This window comes from Coregonus lavaretus (genome assembly GCF_964263955.1).
Source record: "Coregonus lavaretus genome assembly, chromosome: 34".
NCBI classification, from domain to species: domain Eukaryota; kingdom Metazoa; phylum Chordata; class Actinopteri; order Salmoniformes; family Salmonidae; genus Coregonus; species Coregonus lavaretus.
The window spans coordinates 28,729,905-28,753,207 of record NC_140021.1 but is presented as its reverse complement, the minus strand read 5'-3'; the positions used below and the strand labels follow the sequence as shown (position 1 = coordinate 28,753,207).

Below are 23,303 nucleotides of genomic sequence, written 5' to 3'. Positions count from 1 at the left end.
TGCAGCAGGAGGATTGGACTATAAAAAAAGGTGTTAACTTCTAACAGGATTTTTTTTTTGATAGGCTAAAGTAGGCTATAGTTTTGGTGTGAGATCTAGTGAGAGAAGGTTTTTCAATGAAAGGTTTTCAATGAATTTATGTAAATCACAAGGCTAATTTTTCTGCGACAACAGATACTACACCTGTAGTTTATCAATTCATTGGTAAATGCTCCTGTCAGAAGGTGATGTGTATGCGGCGAGTGAAGTCAGACGCAGGACACAGAGAATCAGGTAGACTACTTTACTGAACGTAACGCACAAAACAAACGTCTCCAATACTGGAGGGAAAACCACCATATGCGTAATATGGAGAAATAGCCAGGCCGAACATCAACTAGACATACAACAATAACACACAAATAGCAAACGTGAGACAAGGGAAATTATAGGCTAAACAATCAAACATAATAGACAACAGGTGTACTACTCCAGACAAAACAAGACAAACACCAAAACATCGATCGGCGATAGCTAGTACTCCGGGGACGACGAACGCCGAAGCCTGCCCGAGCAAGGAGGAGGAGCAGCCTCGGCAGAATCCGTGACAGTACCCCCCCCCCCCCCCCCTTGACGCGCGGCTCCAGCCGTGCGCCGACCCCGGCCTCGGAGATGGCCAGGAGGACGCGGAGCAGGGCGAGTTGGATGACTGCGGTGGAACTCCGTCAAGAGGGAGGGATCTAAGATGTCCCTCCTAGGCACCCAGCACCGTTCCTCCGGACCGTACCCCTCCCACTCCACGAGATACTGCAGACCCCCCATCCGACGTCTCGAATCCACGATGGACCGGACTGAGTACGCCGGAGCCCCCTCTATGTCCAGTGGGGGCGGAGGAGCCTCTCGTATCTCATTCTCCTGGAGTGGACCAGCTACCACCGGCCTGAGGAGAGACACATGGAACGAGGGGTTAATGCGGTAATCATTGGGCAGTTGTAACCTGTAGCATACCTTGTTCAATCTCCTCAGGACTTTAAATGGCCCCACAAACCGCCGACCCAGCTTCCGGCAGGGCAGGTGAAGGGGCAGGTTTCGAGTCGAGAGCCAGACTCGATCTCCAGGTGCATAAACTGGACCCTCACTGCGGTGGCGATTGGCGCTCGCCTTATGCCTACGAATAGCCCGCTGCAGATGGACAAGCGCAGCGTTCCATGTTCCCTCCGAGCGCCGAAACCATTCATCCACCGCAGGAGCCTCGATCTGGCTCTGATGCCAGGGTGCCAGAACCGGCTGATACCCCAACACACACTGAAAAGGAGTCAGATTAGTGGAGGAGTGGCGAAGTGAGTTCTGGGCAATCTCTGCCCAGGGGATATACCCCGACCACTCCTCCTGCCTGTCCTGGCAATAGGACCTCAGAAACCTACCCACATCCTGGTTTACTCTCTCCACCTGCCCATTACTCTCAGGGTGGAAACCCGAGGTAAGGCTTATCGAGACCCCCAAGCGTTCCATAAACGCCCTCCAGACTCTAGAGGTGAACTGGGGACCCCGATCAGACACTATATCCTCAGGTACCCCGTAGTGCCGGAAGACGTGTGTAAACAGGGCCTCAGCAGTTTGTAGGGCAGTAGGGAGACCCGGCATGGGAATGAGACGGCAGGCCTTAGAAAACCGATCCACAACGACCAAAATTGTGGTATTCCCCTGGGAGGGGGGAAGGTCCGTGACAAAGTCCACCGATAGATGAGACCACGGCCGTTGTGGAACTGGTAGGGGTTGTAACTTCCCCCTGGGCAGGTGTCTAGGTGCCTTACACTGGGCGCACACCGAGCAGGAGGAGACATAAACCCTCACGTCCTTAGACAAGGTTGGCCACCAGCACTTCTCACTAAGGCAGTGCACTGTCCGGCCAATACCAGGATGACCAGAGGAGGGTGACATGTGAGCCCAATAAATCAGTCGATCACGGATCTCGAGCAGCACGTACCTCCGCCCCTCCGGACACTCTGGAGGAGTAGGGTCGGTACGTAACGCCCGCTCGATCTCCGCATCGACCTCCCACACCACCGGTGCCACCAGACAAGACTCCGGAAGTATGGGAGTGGGCTCAATGGACCTCTCCTCTGTGTCATATCGCCGGGACAGGGCATCTGCCTTAACGTTCTGTGACCCTGGTATATATACGTAAGCTTAAAGACAAACCGGGCCAGAAACATGGCCCACCTAGCCTGACGAGGGTTCAGTCTCATAGCTGCCCGGATGTACTCCAGGTTACGATGGTCAGTCAGAATGAGAAAAGGGTGTTTAGCCCCCTCAAGCCAATGCCTCCATACCTTTAGGGCCTGAACCAACGCTAGCAGCTCCCTGTCCCCCACGTCATAATTACGCTCCGCCGGGCTGAGCTTCTTAGAATAAAAGGCACAGGGACTGAGTTTACGAGGCGTGCCCGAGCATTGAGACAGTACAGCCCCAATCCCCGCCTCTGACGCGTCCACCTCCACTTGGAACGCCAAAGAGGGGTCCGGATGTGCCAGCACCGGAACCGAGGTGAACAGGTCCTTCAGATGTCTAAACGCCCTGTCCGCCTCAGCCGACCACTGCAAACGCACCGGGCCCCCCTTTAGCAGGGAGGTGATGGGAGCTGCTACCTGTCCAAAACCCCGGATAAACCTCCGGTAGTAATTGGCAAAACCCCAAAACCGCTGCACTTCCTTAACCGTGGTAGGAGTCTGCCAATTACGCACGGCTGAAACGCGGTCAATGTCCATCTCCACCCCTGACGCGGACAACCAATGTCCCAGGAAGGAGATGGACTCCTGGAAAAACAGGCATTTCTCTGCCTTCACATACAAATCATGCTCCAACTGCCTACCCAACACCCGACGCACCAGGGCCACATGCTCGGCTCGTGTAGCAGAGTATATTAGAATGTCGTCAATAGACACCACTACACCCTGTCCATGCAAATCCCGGAAAATCTCATCCACAAATGATTGGAAGACTGAAGGAGCATTCATTAACCCGTATGGCATGACGAGATACTCATAGTGACCCGAGGTGGTACTAAATGCTGTTTTCCATTCATCTCCTTCCCTAATGCGCACCAGGTTGTAAGCACTCCTGAGATCCAATTTTGTGAAGAAGCGCGCTCCGTGTAATGACTCCGTCATACTCGCAATCAGAGGGAGAGGATAACTGTATTTAATGGTAATCTGATTGAGACTACGGTAATCAATACACGGGCGCAGACCTCCATCTTTCTTCTTCACAAAAAAGAAACTCGAGGACGCAGGAGAAGTGGAGGGCCGTATGTACCCCTGTCCCAGAGATTCGGCGATGTATGTCTCCATAGCCGCCGTCTCCTCTTGAGACAGATGATACACATGACTACGCGGAAGTGCAGCGCCTGCCTGGAGGTCTATCGCACAATCCCCCTGTCTATGAGGTGGTAATTGAGTCGCCCTCTTCTTACTGAAGACGAGTGCCAAATCATTATACTCAGGAGGAATGTGCAGTGCGGGCATTTGGTTCAGACTTTCCACCGTTGTCGCCCCGTACGGAAACACTTATACACCGCCCGACACACTGATCAGACCACTCCCTGAGAGCCCTCTGTTATCACGAAATGTTGGGGTCATGAGAAGTTAACTAAGGAAGCCCCAACACCACGGGAAACGCAGGAGAGTCGATCAAATACAATTGTATAATTTCCTCATGACCCCCCTGCGTCTTCATCTTAAGTGGCGCTGTGACCTCCCTAATCAATCCCGACCCCAAAGGGCGGCTATCTAGGGCATGGATAGGGAAGGGCACATCAACTGGTATGAGGGGAATCCCTAACCTATAACAGAAATTACGATCAATAAAATGCGCCTGACTCGACTAGCGCCTTATGCTGGGAGTGAGAAGAAACCTGGGGAAACACAACTTGGATACACAAGTGGACAAGAGAGAGCTCTGGGTGAGTTGGGCGCGAACTCACCTGGAATGACTCATCAGTGCGTGACCTGCTGCCTCAATCCCTAGGAGACCCTCCCCAGCACCGAACCGCAGTGTGTCCTCTACGGCCACAGTTGGTGCAGGGGATGGCCTCTCTCCGGGTCTCTCTCCTCCTCTCTCTAGCACCAGCACCTCCGAGCTCCATATGGCTCGGCTCGGAGGTGCTGGGGGATGGAATGGATGGCCCCAGCTCCGGACGTCCGCGGGTAGCCAGCAGGGTATCCAGACGGTCGAAGCTTAAGTTGGTGTCCCTGCAGGCCAACTCTCGGCGAACGTCCTCTCGTAGGCTGCACCTATAGTGGTCGATGAGGGCCCTCTCATTCCATCCCGCATTGGCCGCCAGAGTCCGGAAATCCAGTGCGAATTCCTGCCCGCTCCTCTTCCCCTGTCTGAGGTGGAACAGACGCTCCCCCGCCGCTTTCCCCTCTGGGGGATGATCGAAAACCGCCCTGAAGCGGCGGGAGAACTCCGCATAACTGACGGTGGCGGCGTCTATTCCCCTCCATTCGGCATTGGCCCACTCCAAGGCCTTGCCGGACAGACAGGAGATGAGGGCGGACACGCTTTCGTATCCCGAGGGCGCCGGGTGAATGGTTGCCAGGTAGAGCTCTACTTGAAGCAGGAATCCCTGACACCCGGCCGCGGTGCCATCATAAGCCCTCGGGAGCGAGAGCCGAATCCCACTGGACTCCGGAGATGGAACGATGGGTCTGGCCGATGGTGGCGGTATTGTTGGAGGAGGTGTGGGCAAACCTCCTCTCTCCCATCGGCTCAAAGTGTCCATTACATCCTGCATGGCGGTGCCGAGTCTCTGGATCATGGCGTCTTGGCTGCTTACGCGCTCCTCCAATGACCCCGTCAGTACCGCTGATCCTGCTGACTCCATGGTTGGTGTGTTATTCTGTCAGAAGGTGATGTGTACGCGGCGAGTGAAGTCAGACGCAGGACACAGAGAATCAGGTAGACTACTTTACTGAACGTAACGCACAAAACAAACGACTCCAACACTGGAGGGAAAACCACCATATGCATAATATGGAGAAATAGCTAGGCCGAACATCAACTAGACATACAACAATAACACACAAATAGCAAACGTGAGACAAGGGAAATTATAGGCTAAACAATCAAACATAATAGACAACAGGTGTACTACTCCAGACAAAACAAGACAAACACCAAAACATCGATCGGCGATAGCTAGTACTCCGGGGACGACGAACGCCGAAGCCTGCCCGAGCAAGGAGGAGGAGCAGCCTCGGCAGAATCCGTGACAGCTCCACATACTCAACATAATTGCACTGATAATAAATAGGTACCCATCACTTATAGCCTACCAACTCTCCTCATAGTCCAGGCAGTATGTGAAAATATAATAAAAGCATGAAACTTGGTACAGTTTGGGGCATATATAATGCTATTTGCATAACCTGCAGTGGTACTTGTCTTATCAAGACTAATAGAACAGAAACAGGCAACGGAGGTTGAGTTAGTTCCTATAACTCTTCTCCTGGCACTAGGGCACTGCAGTGGATATCGTCTTGCCAGGGTTCAGCCACAGCAGTCAGCACAAACTGAAGCTAATTGAGAAGGAAAAGTGGATACAAGTTCTACCAGAGAGCCTGAGAACAACTCCGAAAGCCACCAAGGCCCCCGCCAGAGATTAATCAAAATGGTCGATCAATAACTTCTCAAGTGCTAATAAGCGCTGGCACATTTGATGATATGTGAGCCTGTTCGTCATTTCAACTGTGCAAAGAGTTATGGGAAATCCATTGTTAGGTCCAAAGTATGACGTAATGTAGCACTTAGTAAATGAAGGAAAACCAAAAGCCCTCTGTGATTTGTATTTCATTTACAAAGGACAAGTCTAATCATTAGGAGCTCCATCTCTTTGAAACGCATAGGAAATGCTATAATGATGGCCATGTTTTTTTTTTATAGCCGACTTAGTCAGCAATGAACCAATGACACAGGAGATTGAAGCAAATAGTATAGCCTTTCTGTCTTCCATCTTTGATTGGTTCCTTCTCAGATAACCAGGGGATGGAGTCCTATTCACCATAAGGTGATTAAAGTCATATTAGGAAACCGTTATGGGGGAGTCGTAAAATGATTTGATTTCTGTCCTCTTCACTGTCTCCTATCAAAGTGATTGGTCTACTAGGTCATCTGCAGTGTTTGACATAATTGTTAATTAGCCATTATGGCCTGCCCTCTATCCCCCAGAAATGTAATCTCTGGCCAATTATTCATTTGAAAACAATGCCTTATATCACAGTGTGATGTATTGATCCAGACCATTTTTATTACCACAGACTGACACAGTGGCCTGAAACAGTGATATATTTACACTCCAGTCTAGACATTATATTACATATTGATTGCAATATGAAAATTAAATCATACTATGGCAAAAACTGCAATTCATTCCCAGTATATAAATATAAAAGTATTTTATAAATATATTTCAAGTGTCAACTTTCAATTTCCCTGCATATTAAATAGTTCGGTCCACCTATACTCATCAGATATAGTACTATATCACTGTTCAATGCTTGTCCATCCAAGTAAACAGTTTATAGAGAGGCTGTGTGACCATGTGGATACATACCAGTGATATGGGTCAAGTACAAGTGTCACGACTTCCTCCGAAGCTGCCTCCTCTCCGTGTTCGGGCAGGCTTCGGCATTCGTCGTCACCGGCCTTCTAGCCACTGCCGCTCCTCATATCTTCATTACATTTGTTTTGTCTTGTTTATTACACACACCTGGTTCATATCCCCTCATCAATACCTGTATAAGTGTTCCCTCTGCCCCCTTGTCTTTGTGTGTGATTGTTTATTGTAGAGGAGATTATAGCTCGGTGGAGCTCGACTCTATTGTGCATCGCTGGGTTATTCACCCATGTGCCTTTATTTCCCCAGTGCGCCGTTTGTCCACACTGGTGTTTATTAAGCATTGCTGCATACCTCTGTTTATTGATTAAACCATTTATTCCGTGATGTCCTCTCTTGCGTCTGACTCCGTCCAACATCACCCGCTACAGAATCACACACCCGAATACATGGAGTCAGCAGGAACCGGGAATATGTCTGGAGTCGTGGACCGGGTCCGGGAGCATTCGAATATGCTAGCCAGCTTGGGCGAAGCGATGGATCTGGTTCTCCAGGTCGTCCAACGCCTGGAGGGAAGAGGATCCGATCCTTCGGGACCAGCTGCGCTACCGGATCCAGCCACCCACACCCCAGCACCCAGAGGGATTCACCTGTCCCGACCGAGGGAGTACGACGGGACAGCGGCCCGCAGCCAGGGTTTCCTCCTGCAGCTGGACCTCTATTTCGCCACCATCAGCCCGGCTCCCTCGGAGCGGGAGAATGTGTCCGCCGTCGTCTCCTGCCTCTCGGGCAGGAGGAACAACGCAGTCTGGAGTGAAGGAGGAGCTGCGTTCAACAACTACGGGAGTTCGCTCGCCTCTTCCAGGTCGTCTTCGATCACCCTCCCGAAGGGAGAGAGGCAGGTCCATTTGAGGCAGGGAACGAGGACTGCGCAAGACTTTGCCCTGGAGTTCAGGACTCTAGCGGCTGGGTCCAGGTGGAACGAGCGTGCCCTCATCAACCACTTCCGGTGCCACCTGCGAGAGGACGTCCGAAGGGAGCTAGCCTGCCGGGGCACCACGTTGTCCTTCAATCAACTGGTGGACATGGCCAACCTGCTGGCTTCTAGAGGACATCCTGGAAGGGGCCTGCCTTTTTTATTATTGAGTCTCCTGATTTCCCTGTTGTGTTGGGTCTTCTCTGGTTAGTACTACACAACCCCACCTTCTCATGGCCGCAGAGGGTTCTCATGGGGTGGTCGCGAGAGTGTCAGGGTAGGTGTCTAGCTGTTTCCGTTGGTGCAACCATGGTGGAAAGTCCAGATACTACCTCCACCTTGCGCATTCCCCCCGAATACCTCAATTTGGAGCACGCGTTTTCCAAAATGCAGGCGACCAAATTACCACCTCATCAGGTGGGGGATTACGCGATAAACCTCTGGGTAGACGCTGTGCCTCCCAGGAGTCATGTATATCCCCTGTCGCAGGCTGAAACGGAGGCGATGGAGAGTCCCTGGGCCAGGGGTTTATACATCCCTCCACTTCACCCAGCTCCTCAAGTTTCTTTTTTGTGAAGAAGGAGGACGGAGGTCTTCACCCTTGCATTAATTACCAAGCACTGAACAAGGGGACTATTTGTTATAGTTATCCTCAACCCCTCATTCCATCTGTGATCGAGTCAATGCATGGGGTGCGCTTCTTCACAAAATTAGATCTCCGGAGTGCGTACAGACTGGTGCGTGTTCGAGAAGGGGACGAGTGGAAGACATCATTCAGCACAACCACGGGGCATTACGAATACCTGGTGATGCCGTACGGTTTGATGAATGCTCCATCAGTCTTCCAGTCCTTTGTGAACGAGGTGTTTCGGGACATGCTTGGTCGCGGTGTGGTGGTCTACATCGATCACATTCTGGTGTATTCCGCTACACGCGCTGAGCATGTGTCCCTGGTTCGCAAAGTGCTGGCCCGACTGTTGGAAAATGACCTTTATGCCAAGGCAGAGATGTGTCTGTTTTCCAGCAGTCCGTCTCCTTCCTCGGATACCGCATTACCACATCAGATGTGGAAATGGAGGAAGACCGCATTTCAGCCGTGCGTGATTGGCCGATTCCAACCACGCTCAAGGAGGTGCAGCGCTTTATTGGCTTTGCCAATTACTATCGGAGGTTTATCCGGGGATTTGGCAAGGTCGCAGCTCCCATCACCTCTCTGTTGAAGGGTGGGCCGTCCCGGCTCCGTTGGTCTGCTGAGAATGACAGGGCTTTCAGTAACCTGAGGGCTCTGTTCACCTCAGCCCCGGTACTGGCCCATCCCTATTCATCACTACCGTTCGTAGTGGAGGTGGATGCGTCCGAGGTAGGGATAGAAGCTGTCCTATCTCAACGCTCGGGCACGCCACCCAAGCTTTGCCCCTGTGCATTCTTCTTCAAGAATCTCAGCCCGGCGGAGCAGAACTATGACGTTGGTGATCGGGAGCTGTTGGCTGTTGTCAGAGCCCTGACTGTGTGGAGGCACTGGCTCGAGGGGGCGAAACATCCTTTCCTCGTCTGGACTGACCACCGTAACCTGGAGTACATCCGGGCAGCGAAGTGGCTGAACCCTCGCCAGGCCAGGTGGGCCCTGTTGTTCACCCGGTTTGATTTTACTCTATCCTACATACCGGGTACTAAGAACATGAAGGCAGACGCACTGTCACGGCTGTACGACACAGAGGAGAGGCCCATAGACCACACCCCCATACTTCCGGCCTCCTGCATTGTGGCACCGGTAGTGTGGGCGATGGACGCGGACATAGAGCGGGCGTTACGCACAGAGCCATCTCCACCTCAGTGTCCAACTGGGCCGTGGTATGTGCCGTCTCTTGTCCGTGACCGTCTGATCTATTGACTGGGGGAGTGGTAGGTGTTCTTGCCATGGGCCGAATATGCCCAGAACTCTCTCCGCCACTCCTCCACTAACCTATCGCCATTCCAATGTGTTTTAGGTTATCAGCCGGTTCTGGCACCGTGGCATCAGAGCCAGACCGAAGCTCCTGCGGTGGATGACTGGTTTCGGCATCGCCAGAAGGCCAACGCTGACCACCACCGCAGTGAGACCCCGGTCTTTGTACCGGGTGATAGGGTCTGGCTCTCGACCCGGAATCTGCCCCTCCGCCTGCCCTGCCGGAAGCTGAGCCCGCGGTTTGTGGGGCCGTTCAAAGTCCTGAGGAGAATAAACGAGGTTACCTATAGGTTACTACTCCCTCCAGATTACCGTATTAACCCCTCGTTCCATGTGTCTCTCCTCAGGCCGGTGGTGGTGCGGGAGGTCCCTCCGCCCCCTCTGGACATCAAGGGGGCCCTGGCGTACTCCGTCCGTTCCATCCTGGTTTTGAGGTGTCGGGTGGGGGGCCTTCAGTATCTCGTGGAGTGGGAGGGGTACGGTCCGGAGGAGCGGTGCTGTGTCCCGGTGAGGGATATCCTCGATCCCTCCCTGTTGCGGAATTTCCACCGTCGCCATCCGGCTCGCCCTGCTCCGTGTCCTCCTGGCTGTCCCCGAGGCCGGTGTCAGCGCGCTGCTGGAGCCTGGTCAATACCTGTATAAGTGTTCCCTCTGCCCCCTTGTCTATGTGTGTGATTGTTTATTGTAGAGGAGATTATAGCTCAGTGGAGCTCGATTCTATTGTGTATCGCTGGGTTATTCACCCATGTGCCTTTATTTCCCCAGTGCGCCGTTTGTCCGCACTGGTGTGTATTACGCATTGCTGCGTACCTCTGTTTATTGATTAAACCATTTATTCTGTGATTTCCTCTCCTGCGTCTGACTCCATCCAACATCACCCGCTACACCAAGGTCAAAATATGTGAAAAGGAGAAGACTGTTTCCTTTAGAGAGACAATTGGGATTGACAAGACTAAAATGAAAAGTTGATATGAAAATTATGGGTCACCTGACTTTAATCAACAACGGTGTAAAACAACTTGTATCAAACTGATTAATTAACAGTGGTATATGAGAGAATAGCTGTATAAGCAGATTTTTGTAATCCTTTCAGTGAATATTTGTATACATTTTTATTAATCCTTATAATTGCATATCAGTGATTGAATAAACATGTGATATCATATCAACCATTATAACATCTTTTTTTTGTGTTCCTGGCTTCTGGGCATGTTACTAATCACATCACGTATATACCCTGCATTTATTTTTCAACATAGATAAATAGTGGCCTTATTTCTTTCATTTTCAAGTTGTCGTTGGCTCACAAAGTTTGCAAAGAGGTACAGCAAAGGCATCTCTTTCAAATCTTTACCACTACAGACCACTTTTTTTTTTTCTTAAGTCGTCAGCTCTTTGCACGACAAGGTGAGTTTTTCTTTTCAAAATACCACAGATCAGGTAAAGGTTGGGGGGGGGGGGGGGGGAGAAAGTTAAATAAAAGGCTCTTTAAAATGGTATTTATAAAGAAAAAGACAAACAGTGTCCCTGTTGAAAATAAAAGCATGTACTGAAATCCATTCTGATGACAGTTGGAAGAATACAGAGCTTTATGAAGGACTTGAGCCCCATCTTTGCCATATCTTTTAACCACAATTATTTACTTAAAAACACAAGCGAGGGCCATAGTCTGGCATTGTGGACGGCAGTCCTTTGATTTGGGCTCTAGGCTTGAATTCTTAACTAATAATTTGTCTGAGGCATTAACGGCAGTGGTCTGCGCTTTTCTTTCTCTAATCTCAAGAATGTGCCAGCCTCTTGAGAAGCGCAGGGCTTCCATCCTCTCCGTGAGCGGGCTCCTGGTTTTGTTTTCTTAGAGGACTCCCCAGATTGACAGGCCTCATCGTTGGGCCCTCTCCTCAGCCATCTGTTTTCACTGATTCTGTCCCAGCACATCAAAGTCAATCAGAGCTGCAAAGCATTTTAAAAGACACTTTCATCGACCCCACAGAAAAACACTGTTAGGAACTCGTGTTTGTGTGTATGAGAGGGATCCCTTAGCTCACAGCACAGGTATGAGCAGCTAAGCTTTGTTCAGCTCCAGCTCTGACGGCAGCTCGGTGAGTAAATTCGTCCCAACATATACCATAAACTTAGATAGACATCGCATCAATGTATCTGTCCCATTATGACATCTGTGAGAGCACGGGCAGCACCATTGAGGACATCTCCATTTTGAAGTAGGCAATTTTCTTATTCTACTACTTCTATCAGTTGGCAATCAAACTAAAAGTTTGCATACTGCCACCTGGAGTGTGTTGTTTGAACAGGTATAACGCCAAGGTTGGCGATTTACTGCCACCTGCAGTTATGGAATGTTTGCTCACGAGTATAATTAATTGGCTGATCCCTCCTGGTGACCTGGATGGAATGATGTGATCCTTCCTTAACCCATAGGAAGTCCCACCCAGTTGACTAATTCAAAATGGTAAAAGTCCTCTATCTATCTCTATGACATAGACTGAACTTTTTTGGTCATGTATTCTAAGCATTCAGTGACATCTCTTGACAATGAAGGAATCACCTGTAGCGAAGACAGAAGTCACAGTTCAATTACGTTTTTGTAGGGAAATCGTATTTTTATTTAGGTCAAAAGAAAAACATGGCTATATATAGTGACATGCAAGATGAATCCTAGTTGACTAATGTGACTGGCTGGGTATTGTGCCACAAGACTGTATTAGCCCCTGTGCGAAAGCCTAGGAATTAGCACGGGGAGCTAACACAAGTCTTCAAGTTTCAGACAAGGTTACTTAGGCGAGCGTAGTTCACCGAACCACATCTGTGTGAACCAGTGTTTTTTACGGTCTAATGCCATTAAACCATTACAAAATATATTCTAGCGTTTTCTAGTAGGTTAACAACACAAGGCAAATAGACTTATTCTCACCCAATCAGTGATTCACTTGACCAAGGAACATGTTGGAGGAGGATGTGATGAGGGGCTACATAGAGATCCTATTAAATTACAATTATTAAATTATTAAAGTATTCTAATTCCTAATTCTATGGGGGACTGCCTACTAATTAACAATATAAACACAACCTCCAACAGATCACAATGCTGAAGGTTTGGATTTTACTCTTTGTATTGGTCTTGTTTTCGATTCATGTCAATCATTAAATAATTTTTGCAACAATTGTAGCAACTGTTCGTTTATGTTGATCTGTAAATGTAGCAATGTTACAGTGTAGCTAGCTAGCTTGCTAACTAACAAGTCTCATTAGTTGGGCATATTTCAGCTAGCTGAGTGAGTGTCATAGTAACATCTTCAGAAAGGTTTTGCGTTATGCATGTGATCTGACTGAGAAACAATGTTTGAACATAATAAAGTGCATTTGTCATAGACATAGACAATGTATTAATGTACGATTTGGGGTCCAACTATGAGAGACATTTATTTGTAAAGTAACAAAACAGATGCATGTCCTATTTTGCTAAATACTTTTTCTACGTGTGCACATTTCCACATCAAATGTCAGATTTGATAAGTCTTTATATTAATGCAAAGATACTAAATTAGGCTTTGTGAAAACCCAAAAAAATGTTTGTCTTATTAATTCATTCTAAAATAGATGCAAACTTCACTATCACAGTTAAATAGAGTTTTCTCTCATTTTACAGGGCTTGAACTCAAAAAGCAACCAGTGGCAAGTTAGCAATCGCCACAGTTGCTCTTCAAGACCATATCATATAAAACTTGCTGTTCAGAATTTGTCACTGTGTGACCCTGTGAAGACAAGATGTTGCAGAAGAGCCTCCACAGACACCCACTGCAAAATAAACCATGTGAAAGGAACTGTGAAACAGAAAGGTCCTCACATTCCCCAGCAACACATTGGACCAGAGGTAAAACAGTATGTGCTAAGTAGGCAAAAAAATCTATCAATCAATTAAATGTATTTTACAGTAGTCTGTAGGGAACTGGGGAACTAGTTCAACACTTCGGGATCTAGAAAGTCTCATTGTGAAATCAAATCTGCATTTTGGTGCTTAGGCTACTGCTGAGCTATTACATTTTTTACTTGCTGTTTGATATATAGTGGTCCTCTGTAGCTCAATTGGTAGAGCATGGCGCTTGTAACGCCAGGGTAGTGGGTTCGATCCCCGGGACCACCCATATGTAAAAATGTATGCACACATGACTGTAAGTCGCTTTGGATAAAAGCGTCTGATAAATGGCATATTATTATATTGTGCTGTTGTCTACCTCTCCAGCCCAGAAATTGGTTTTGGTGGAATCCCCGGCCAGGAGACTGATGGTGGATGAATGGAGTCGGGTCAAGAAGAGGTCTGTTCACAAGGGAGACTCCAATCAGCCCTGTGTGATCTGCAGGGAGGAGTTTCGCCTACAGACTCAGGTATTCCTCCGTACACAATACCTGGTGTTTTTTCTCAGGCAGACTCAGTCAGAGGCTCTTTTTGAACGTTTTCAAGGTTCCTCACCCTCCCCTAGGGCAGCCCACTCTCCCCCACTCCCCTTCCCCAACACCCTCTCTACCCTTCCCTCTGGTTCCTGTATGTTCTAATCTGTGTAGACAACTGTACAAATTTACCCCATACTGCCTTGGAACTCAACTGTGACACGATGATGTAGCAATCAGTGTGTTACTGTGAGGGTCATTCAGTCTTACATCTTTCTGATCCCCTTTTAAGATGCCAATCTCAAGAATGCGGGGTAGAATAGACTGCTTGACAAAGCACAGTTGCCATACATGCCCGTGTAAATATTAGTTTGACTCGAGGAAAAAAGGTAATTAGAGCCTGCTAACAAGGGAAAGTGACAAAAGTGAATCTTTGTTGACTTGTTGATGTGTTTGACAAAAACATGTTAGATGGGTTTGTTATTAGTGAAACAGTGCAATTATTTGAAATGGTCTTATTTCCTGTATTCTAAGATGCTCAGACATTTTTGCAGGCCTAAATCATTTATGTTTCCTTCTTTCATACAACATAAATTATTGCTGATTATGCTTTCAGCTATTTAACACTATACTAACACCAACTACAGGCTATACCATGTAAAAACATTCAGAAGTGGCTTATCAACTCTAGACGTCACGAATGCAACTCTGTCTCTCAGTCTTCGATATTCAGCCTCTCTTGGTGAAGCTTATAACTTGAAGTGTAAAGCAGCCTTTGCTTGAAAGAGCTAAAATCACTCCGATCTAATGGCTTGTCGAGCTTCTAGATATAGACTGTGCACTGCAGGTGGCCCTTTCACTGGTGATAGAGGAAGTTGGTCAGGCCAAAAACAATGGGAAATGAATATGGCTCCCCTGCCCTCCAGAGCTCAGAGTACACTGGTTTGTGTGTGCCAAGCCCCACAGCTGGAGCTACTGTCTCCTCACTCTCCTTCTGAGATCAGACGACAAAAGAGTCTGTGGCAGGTGGAGCAGAGGAGAGGAGACTGCAGTCCCAGGTCCCAGCGCTCCCACTGCTGCCTGAGAAATAGCACACACACTCACACACGTGCACATACACACACACATCTCTCACAGGGCTCACCAGAAACACTTAGAGAGATGTGGAAAACTATACATATAAACCAGCATCCCCAGGAGGCTCTGCATGCCACAATCATTTCAAAAGTCATTCAATCGGTAAAATGCAGAGGGTATTACAGATGGATAAGAGAGCCTGACCAAACAAACAAACCAGAAATCAGATCTAGTTATAAGGCTGAAGCTGATTCATTTAAATATAACTATATATATATATATATATATATACACTACCAGTCAAATGTTTAGACACACCTACTCATTCAAGGGTTTTTCTTCATTTGTACTATTTTTTACTTTGTATGATAATGGTGAAGACATCAAAACTATGAAATAACACATATGGAATCATGTAGTAACCAAAAACGTGTTAAACAAATCTTTTTTGGTTACTACATGATTCCATATGTGTTATTTCATAGTTTTGATGTCTTCACTATTATTCTACAATGTAGAAAATAGTAAAAAATAAAGAAAAACCCTTGAATGAGTAGGTGTGTCCAAACTTTTGACTGGTACTGTATATATATATATATACAGTTGAAGTCGGAAGTTTACATACACTTAGGCTGGAGTCATTAAAACTCGTTTTTCAACCACTCCACAAATTTCTTGTTAACAAACTATAGTTTTGGCAAGTCGGTTAGGACATCTACTTTGTGCATGAGACAAGTAATTTTTCCAACAATTGTTTACAGACAGATTATTTCACTTATAATTCACTGTATCACAATTCCAGTGGGTCAGAAGTGTACATACACTAAGTTGACTGTGCCTTTAAACAGCTTGGAAAATTCCAGAAAATGATGTCATGGCTTTAGAACTTCTGATAGCCTAATTGACATAATTTGAGTCAATTGGAGGTGTACCTGCTGATGTATTTCAAGGCCTACCTTCAAACTCAGTGCCTCTTTGCTTGACATCATGGGAAAATCTGAAGAAATCAGCCAAGACCTCAGAAAAATAATTGTAGACCTCCACAAGTCTGGCTCATCCTTGGGAACAATTTCCAAACGCCTGAAGGTACCACGTTCATCTGTACAAACAATAGTACGCAAGTATAAACACCATGGGACCACACAGCCGTCATACCGCTCAGGAAGGAGACGCATTCTGTCTCCTAGAGATGAACGTACTTTGGTGTGAAAAGTGCAAATCAATCCCAGAACAACAGCAAAGGACCTTGTGAAGATGCTGGAGGAAACAGGTACAAAAGTATCTATATCCACAGTAAAACAAGTCCTATATCGACATAACCTGAAAGGCCGCTCAGCAAGGAAGAAGCCACTGCTCCAAAACCGCCATAAAAAAGCCAGACTACGGTTTGCAACTGCACATAGGGACAAAGATCGTACTTTTTGGAGAAATGTCCTCTGGTCTGATGAAACAATAATAGAATTGTTTGGCAATAATGACCATCGTTATGTTTTGAGGAGAAAGGGGGTGGCTTGCAAGCCGAAGAACACCATCCCAACCGTGAAGCACGAGGGTGGCAGCATCATGCTGTTGGGGTGCTTTGCTGCAGGGGGGACTGGTGCACTTCACAAAATAGATGGCATCACGAGGAAGGAAAATTATGTAGATATATTGAAGCAACATCTCAAGACATCAGTCAGGAAGTTAAAGCTTGGTCGCAAATGGGTCTTCCAAATAAACAATGACCCCAAGCATACTTCCAAAGTTGTGGCAAAATGGCCTACAAACCTGACTCTGTCAGGAGGAATGGGCCAAAATGTACCCAACTTATTGTGGGAAGTTTGTGGAAGGCTACCCGAAACGTTTGACCCAAGTTAAACAATTTAAAGGCAATGCTACCAAATACTAATTGAGTGTATGTAAACTTCTGACCCACTGGGAATGTGATGAAAGAAATATAAGATGAAATAAATCATTCTCTCTACTATTATTCTGACATTTCACATTCTTAAAATAAAGTGGTGATCCTAACTGACCTAAGACAGGGAATTTTTTCTAGGATTAAATGTCAGGAATTGTGAAAATTTAGTTTAAATGTATTTGGCTAAGGTGTATGTAAACTTCCGACTTCAAGTGTACAGTGGGGGGAAAAAAGTATTTAGTCAGCCACCAATTGTGCAAGTTCTCCCACTTAAAAAGATGAGAGAGGCCTGTAATTTTCATCATAGGTACATGTCAACTATGACAGTCAAATTGAGGGAAAAAAATCCAGAAAATCACATTGTAGGATTTTTAATGAATTTATTTGCAAATTATGGTGGAAAATAAGTATTTGGTCAATAACAAAAGTTTCTCAATACTTTGTTATATACCCTTTGTTGGCAATGACACAGGTCAAACGTTTTCTGTATGTCTTCACAAGGTTTTCACACACTGTTGCTGGTATTTTGGCCCATTCCCCAATGCAGATCTCCTCTAGAGCAGTGATGTTTTGGGGCTGTCGCTGGGCAACACGGACTTTCAACTCCCTCCAAAGATTTTCTATGGGGTTGAGATCTGGAGACTGGCTAGGCCACTCCAGGACCTTGAAATGCTTCTTACGAAGCCACTCCTTCGTTGCCCGGGCGGTGTGTTTGGGATCATTGTCATGCTGAAAGACCCAGCCACGTTTCATCTTCAATGCCCTTGCTGATGGAAGGAGGTTTTCACTCAAAATCTCACGATACATGGCCCCATTCATTCTTTCCTTTACACGGATCAGTCGTCCTGGTCCCTTTGCAGAAAAACAACCCCAAAGCATGATGTTTCCACCCCCATGCTTCACAGTAGGTATGGTGTTCTTTGGATGCAACTGAGCATTCTTTGTCCTCCAAACACGACGAGTTGAGTTTTTACCAAAAAGTTCTATTTTGGTTTCATCTGACCATATGACATTCTCCCAATCCTCTTCTGGATCATCCAAATGCACTCTAGCAAACTTCAGACGGGCCTGGATATGTACTGGCTTAAGCAGGGGGACACGTCTGGCACTGCAGGATTTGAGTCCCTGGCGGCGTAGTGTGTTACTGATGGTAGGCTTTGTTACTTTGGTCCCAGCTCTCTGCAGGTCATTCACTAGGTCCCCCCGTGTGGTTCTGGGATTTTTGCTCACCGTTCTTGTGGTCATTTTGACCCCACGGGGTGAGATCTTGCGTGGAGCCCCAGATCGAGGGAGATTATCAGTGGTCTTGTATGTCTTCCATTTCCTAATAATTGCTCCCACAGTTGATTTCTTCAAACCAAGCTGCTTACCTATTGCAGAGTCAGTCTTCCCATCCTGGTGCAGGTCTACAATTTTGTTTCTGGTGTCCTTTGACAGCTCTTTGGTCTTGGCCATAGTGGAGTTTGGAGTGTGACTGTTTGAGGTTGTGGACAGGTGTCTTTTATACTGATAACAAGTTCAAACAGGTGCCATTAATACAGGTAACGAGTGGAGGACAGAGGAGCCTCTTAAAGAAGAAGTTACAGGTCTGTGAGAGCCAGAAATCTTGCTTGTTTGTAGGTGACCAAATACTTATTTTCCACCATAATTTGCAAATAAATTCATTAAAAATCCTACAATGTGATTTTCTGGAAAAAAACATCTCATTTTGTCTGTCATAGTTGACGTGTACCTATGATGAAAATTACAGGCCTCTCTCATCTTTTTAAGTGGGAGAACTTGCACAATTGGTGGCTGACTAAATACTTTTTTCCCCCACTGTATATGTGTGATTATAATTTATAATTGTGTGTATAATATTCAACAATCAACACTAATGATGTTCATATTGTGTCTAGGTTTTGATGTCCTGTTCCCATGTGTTTCACAGAGCCTGCATGCAGGCCTTTGAGAGGTTTTCAGGTAGGAAGTGCTGTCCTCTGTGCAGGAAGGAGCAGTATGAGACCAGAAATCCATGAAATTTAGCAAGCCTTTATTCATATTAAAAAGCTGACATTGAATTCTCCATGTGGTCTAAATTAAAGGGCACTTCATTTAATATAACAGGCTTTTAAAATTCAGTTCTGGTGCACAATGTCTCTTAAATTATCAAAGTGACACAAAAGGCACTCATTTCGTTGAACGACCCTACTATATACTGAACAATGCCATGACGGCTCAAAACATGTGCTCTTATCTGGTGAGTCGGTCCACTGGTGACCACCAGGTCACATCGCTGAGGCTTTCCATGCTCCTATAAGTATGCGTCGCAAATGGCACCCTATTCCCTATATATGTAGTGCACTGCTTTTGATCAGAGCTCTATGGGTCCTGGTCAAAAGTAGTGCACTATAAAAGTAATATGGTGCCATTTGGGATGCATCCTAAGTCAGCATTCTTCCTGAAACTCACCCGCCAGACATTCCTCACCTATTTAGCAGTGGTGGACTTTAGGTTGCTGTGATTGATGGACAGACAGCAGATCTGATCACAGGTCAGTGTGGAGTGGACATGGGCCTCAGTGGAGGTGGAGGGCCGAGTAGGGGGGAACTGAACTCTCTAAGCAGCTCCAGAGGGCCTTTGATGCCATGTGAATCATACACTGTTTGTAAACTAATTACGGAGAGTGTGTGTTTTGGTCAAACAGTCTGGACATTCCAGGGTCAACACAAAAGCAAGTGTTTGTCTGTGTGTTTTCCCCCAAGGCATATCGGGGGCAGGTTCCCTGGTTGTCATTTGCATTGGCTTTCTTCACTGTCCCACTTTAAGAACGAAAATATTCCATTGGATTTCACTTTGGTCTGAGGACAGAATACACATTCTAAAGGGTTAGTCCTTTCAGCTTTGGCTGGCTGGTTGTGGGTTCTAGCAACTGGACGGGGGCTTATCGACACTAAGGCCTCTCTGCCTTCTCTAGTCTGTGGCTCCCTGGAAAAGGGAAGATTGCCACCTAGTGAGACTGAAATCTCCCCCTCCATTGTACTTACTTACCTCTGACTGGAGTGCTGGTTTGTAGAGGTTTGCAGAGACAGGGCTGAATAGAAAACACTGACCATGGCTACTATTGAGCTTTTCACTACATTTGGTTAGATCTTTACCAGTCGGCACAGTTGTTCACTAGCTATGCCATTTTTCCATCAAACAGACAAGCTAAAACTTGAGTAGCACATATACTGATTTTACTGGTATATTTGTCGTGTGAGCTTTGGGATGTGTCCCAAATGCACCCCTATAGGGCTCTGGTCAAAAGTAGTGTACTAAATAGGGAATAGGGTGCCATTTGGGGCTCAGCCTGTCTCTGTGGGATGGAAGATGTCCTACTCTATCCCAGAATCCTCTAGGAGCCGCCAATCCTTGACGTGGCCGTCACTTCTCTCTCTAGGGCTCTATGTAATCAATCAGAGTGCCTCTATGCGTTCAGAGAAACCGATGACACCTTGATTACGCCCAACTTGTAATGCACTCGGAGAGGTCGGAGTTACTACCCACAATCCCCTTTTCTCATCCTCCATCACCTATAAACCCTGCCTTAGAATGTCATGTAAACACAGAGCAGCCATTTTATTGGTCTCATTAACTCTGTTGGAACTCATTAGCCCCGTCCAGGGTCCCATCCTGGTGCCAGTGACGGCCACGTCAAGGATGGGAATTGGCGGCTCCTAGAAGATTCTGAGATAGAGTAGGACATCCTCCATTACACAGAGACAGGTTGAGTCCCAAATGGCACCCTATTCCCTATTTAGTGCACTACTTTTGACCAGAGCCCCATAGGCCCTGGTCAAAAGTATTGCACTACATAGGGAATAGGGTGTAATTTGGGTAATGGAGGATGTCCTACTCTATCTCAGAATCTTCTGTCATCCTCATGGTACAGCTGCAGTTGCTCCCAGGCAGCAAAGCCTTTAAGACATTCTACCAGTTTTCACATTCTTATCAGCTGATTGCGATGACCAGCTTTCCATTTGTACCTTTTTGACGTCTGACCCTAAGTCAACACATTAAGGAGGATAACTGGTGACATCAAAATGGATGCAGTGAGATAACGCGGCACCCCCTACCCCCTTTCTCTGCCCCCATCCCTCGCTCCATCCCTTTTCCTGTCCTCTGCGTCTGCAGTGAGACAAGGCAAAGTTTACCAGGGTCCATGTTTTTTGCCTTCGCTGTAGAAAAGTCAGCCCATAAAACCTAATCTGAATGGTTAACAGTTGTTTAATTCGTGATAAAAGCCCAGCAATAAAGCACTTGTGATGTCACTGTGACAGGAGCGAGCTGGGTGGGGCAGCCTGAGGGATGGCGTGTGTGTGTATGTTTCCCAGCACCAGCTATCTTTTTACTGGTTTCCATAAATGTAACATGTAAGTCAGAGACATGCCGGTATAAATCTGACCTGTTTAGCAACTTGACTTTGTCAGCAGGCTTCAAGCATTAAAATATAGCAGCAATTATCTGAGATAAAAACAGAACTCTATTTGGTGTCCAATTGAAGGATGCCCCTTTGTATAACTAAATTGTTTCCAATTAGTTGCAGGAGTTGAATGACAGCTTTGTCCAATACTGCCACACAGATGTTGAGGCTTTCCTGAATGATATCGACCAGTTGTGTCATCAAGCAGAAGAGTGTTCCATCAGTTTGAGAGAGAGCACGTCTCGGAGCCGCAGGAGGACGATTGGAGGAAAATACAGGAAAAGGTTTGGGCCCAGACTGTGGAAAAGTGTTGCAAAATTCCTGTAACATTCCCAAAATTCCCAGGTTGTCCGGACATCTCCAAGCAGGATTTCTGGAAACCTGGGAATCTTGGGAAAGTTACAGGAATTGTGCAATCCTACTGTGGAAAAACTCACCATACAAATACCATAGTGCACTATCAAAGAGCATTTCATAAAGTTCTAACCCTGGTCTAATTCTCCCTGTAGCCATGCCATTCACTCAACATGCTAACGCTTGTCCAGGAGAGGCTGTGCTGCAGCTGCTACACAAAGTCAAATCTCCCAGAGATGATCATTCACTTTTCCAAATGAATGATGGAAATAATTCTCTGTGTTTACAAAAAGCTGAGCGAGTCTAATAATGCACGCCAGGCCTTTCATCGCCCCGTCTGAACCATCTGTACTGTGATTCGAATTGAAAAGAGATCTAGATTTGCTGTTGCTCTGTTGTATATACATATTTTTAATGCCAGCCAATGTAGTTTCCCACAATCCCACAGGAGGTGAAAAAGGGTATGTTTCTTTATCTTGTCTTAAAAGGTTGTGCGCAGGGCAACAGGTGTTGCTCAACCTCGACTCTTACAGAGAGAATCAAACGGTGAACTCACAAGGTGTTAATCGCACACAGTGCACCTTCCTCATGAAGGTAAACACTATAAATGTCGCAAAACTCATTATCAAGCGTTTAAGCCTTGAGGGTGTTGACTGTTTCTGAATAAAGGAAGCTGTCTTAGAGTTAATCATTGGTGGAGCTGCAGCAGACACCTGCCCCCACAACAGTATCTCAGAGACACACGGCCAAACAATCAAGCTTGTGTGACACGCTAAATCAGATAATGTCCACTGAACAGGGGTGTGTATGGAGGCTTTTGTGAGAGAAGATAACCACTATAAATGTGTGGTAACAAGGTTGGGGTCAATTCCATTTCAATAGCAGAGGTGCATAAACCACAAATTCCTTGTTTTGCTAAGTTCGCCGTACTGTACTGTACATTGCTCTCCGTTACTCTTTTTTTATATGGTCATTAGCTAAGTATACACGATTCCCATTTTCGCTTCAAGATGCCGGCAATTTGAAAAATTGAAAAAGTAGCTTGTGCTGATTTATTGGTACATTGAACCATGTCACAAGCCGTAGTTTAAACAGTCAGTGGATAGTGCTAAAACAATGACGTGATATCTGAATTCTGCCATCTTTATACACGTTCGCCATTGTCAATTCAGGAAGTAGACTGAAAAGACCCAAAATGTTCATAATAATAATAATATGCCATTTAGCAGACGCTTTTATCCAAAGCGACTTACAGTCATGTGTGCATACATTTTTACGTATGGGTTGTCCCGGGGATCGAACCCACTACCCTGACATTACAAGTGCCATGCTCTACCAATTGAGCTACAGAGGACCATAGGTATTGAGGAAAATGTGAGAATCCTTCCTGAATCGAAATGGAATTGACCCCAACCCTATGTGGTAGTGTGGTAACGTGTGGTGGTATTTATTGAAGTCTTGAAGTCTTATTTTGGAATGCTGGTCCGTCCCTTCAGGTAACAGCCTTGTCTGTCTCACCGCTCTGTGCAGCCCCAGACTAGGGACGGAGGTAGGGAGGATGCCCTCCAGCAGGTCTACCAGTCAAAAGTTTGGATACACGTTCTCATT

The 23,303-nt window shown here is 46.6% G+C and overlaps 1 pseudogene across 1 annotated transcript in view; it reads left to right on the top strand.

Annotated features, from left to right (window-relative positions):
- The window catches only part of LOC311108911 (RING finger protein 32-like), a 78,958-nt pseudogene extending 57,003 nt beyond the window's left edge, over window positions 1–21,955 (top strand). Inside the window, exons 3-8 of the transcript in view lie at window positions 13,198–13,424; window positions 13,775–13,917; window positions 18,796–18,921; window positions 20,533–20,560; window positions 21,459–21,625; window positions 21,851–21,955. The product of the transcript in view is annotated as an RING finger protein 32-like (transcript). The remainder of the gene's footprint in view (window positions 1–13,197; window positions 13,425–13,774; window positions 13,918–18,795; window positions 18,922–20,532; window positions 20,561–21,458; window positions 21,626–21,850) is intronic.
- Window positions 21,956–23,303: the final 1,348 nt, after the last annotated feature.